This window comes from Platalea leucorodia, assembly GCF_965183815.1.
Source record: "Platalea leucorodia genome assembly, chromosome: 10".
Classification (NCBI taxonomy): domain Eukaryota; kingdom Metazoa; phylum Chordata; class Aves; order Pelecaniformes; family Threskiornithidae; genus Platalea; species Platalea leucorodia.
Window position 1 is genome coordinate 9,762,409 of NC_138832.1, and position 2,437 is coordinate 9,764,845.

Consider the following 2,437-nt stretch of genomic DNA (forward strand, 5'->3'; position numbering starts at 1 on the left):
TTCTGGTCTCTCTGGGTGCTGCTCTGTGCCTGGGACGAGGGCTGTGGGCGAGCGGAGAAGCGGGAAGAGCAGGAGGACTCTCACACAAGAGCAGGAGGTTGGCAGGAGGCTGTAGACCAGGGACATTCCCAGACGGAAGGTCCCTGTGCTCTGAGAAGTTGTTGGAGCTGTTAATCCCTCAAGGCCAGACATCCCTCGGTTTCATCAAACAGTTGGAGGGATGTGCTCCCTCTGCTCACCCGCTAATCCAGGTGCCCAGCATCGTCCCCAGTGCTGGCAATGCCCTGGAATATGCATATACGCCCAGGAGCACACCTGCATCCCCCCCGAGCACTCTTGCACGCCCATGAGCACTCTTGCACGCCCATGAGCACGCCTGCACACCCAGCCCTGCTGGCGCACCCGGCCGCGAGGTTGCTGGGTGCCTGGGCATGCATGGGTGGGGGGCTAGGTGTGCACAGGGGGTCCCAGGGCGTGCGCGGGGGTGGCCGGGCGTGCATCGGGGGTTCCTGGGCATGCACAGGGGGTGCTTGGGCACGCATGGGGGTGGCCCGGGCATGCCCGGGGGTGGCCGGGTGCACAGCGCGGCCTGTGCCGGGGGGGGCAGGCTGGGAAGGCGCAGGGCAGCCGAGGGAGCACCCGTTTGCGGGAGGCTCCTGCCCCCCAGTGTCGGCTCCAGACAGCGCCGGGCGCCCGGGCCGGGCCGGCCCTGCCCTCCCCCGCTCCCGCCCGCGCCCGCTGGGCTGGCGCTGCCTTTGCAGCCACGCATCTTTTTAAACATTAGTTTAACAAAACAAAACCCAACACCCTTCCCCCCCCAAACACCAAACAAACCCTCAAGAACCGCCCCCCCCCCCCCCCCAAGAAAACCCCAAACCCAACCCAAACCCACAGCCACAGAAGCATCCCGAAGGTGTGCGTGACAGGGACAAACTGCCCGTGGATGACACTAGCTCTGTCCCCCCATGCTGGCCGTGCCTTCTGCTCTCACGGCTGGTGACAGTGGCACCCCCAGGCCTGTCCTGCCCCTCTCTGGTCATTAGTCACCTTTGCACTCAAATTTTACATTTCCACTTCTTGTGGAAACCTGACTTTTCGGCGGTGCAGGGGAGGGGCTGAGTGCTTCCCCGCATCTCCGCAGTAACTTTGGGACCTTCTGGCCACTTTCAGTTGACTTTGTTCAAGGGCTGAAAGGGCTTCTTCATGGATCTGCTCCTACCAGCTTGTGAAGACAGGAGAGAAGCCTGGAGAAGAGGCGGCTCCGGGGAGACCTTCTAGCAGCCTTCCAGTACCGGGAGGGGGCCTACGAGAAAGCTGGAGAAGGACTTTTTACAAGGGCATGTAGTGATAAGACAAAGGGTAATGGCTTTAAACTGAAAGAGGGTAGATTTAGACTGGATATAAGGAAGAAGTTCTTCACTACGAGGGTGGTGAGGCACTGGCACAGGTTGCCCAGAGAAGTTGTGGATGCCCCATCCCTGGCAGTGTTCAAGGTCAGGTTGGATGGGGCTTTGAGCAACCTGGTCTAGCGGAAGGCATCTCTGCCCGTAGCAGGGGGGTAGGAACCAGATGATCTTTAAGGTCCCTTCCGACCCAAACCATTCTGTGATTCTGCGGTTCTATGAGAGGGATGAGCCCTGCTAATGTGTCCCAGGCAAGGGATGACAGCACATCTACCCACCAAGGGGCTGTCAGGGAGCACACAGCATGAACCTGTGCGAATCAAGGCTTCATTCATTTCAGTGCTCACAGCCTTTTTCGTTGGCACAGGAAGTATGACACCTTTCCCCCGTCCACCCTCCGAGCTACGAAAATAAAATCTAACAGGAGCCCAAGCTCTCCTGAGGAGCTAGTTATCCTCCAGCATTAATAACTACAGACAGACATGTCCAAGTTGCAGCTGGCAATAGCATTGCCTCAGAGTATCTGTAAACGAGATGCAAGTAACACCATGGCCTGCCATGAATCTCACAGTGTTTGACATTTTCCCAGAGCTCCACATCCTAGAGACAAATGGCTACAGCTTCTGCCTTGAAAGAAAAGCTTTTACCTTCCTTAATAATAAGGCAGAGCCAGGAACTGACTGGCTTGCTCCAAAAAAACAAAGAAGCCAGGGGGAAAAAAAAAAAATCAGTATGATGTGTCCCATCTGTATCTGTGTTGCATCAATCCTGATCAGCCAGTTTGGATTCTGTGCTTCTGGAGATACAACATGCTAAAGCTTTCAATTTTATCTGGATTTAGCTTTAAAAATAGAGGCTTTTTTTTTCCTTTTCTTTTTTTTCTTGTCAAGGTGGAAGGTTTTACTCCTGCTGCTCAGGATTCAAAACAGGACTACAAAATAAAATGTGTTGTTTTAGCTTACACACAGCAGCGAGTTTCCTTAGTTGTTTCTCTATCACTCATTCAGAGGCATCTCGTAACAGTTAAGCAGTAT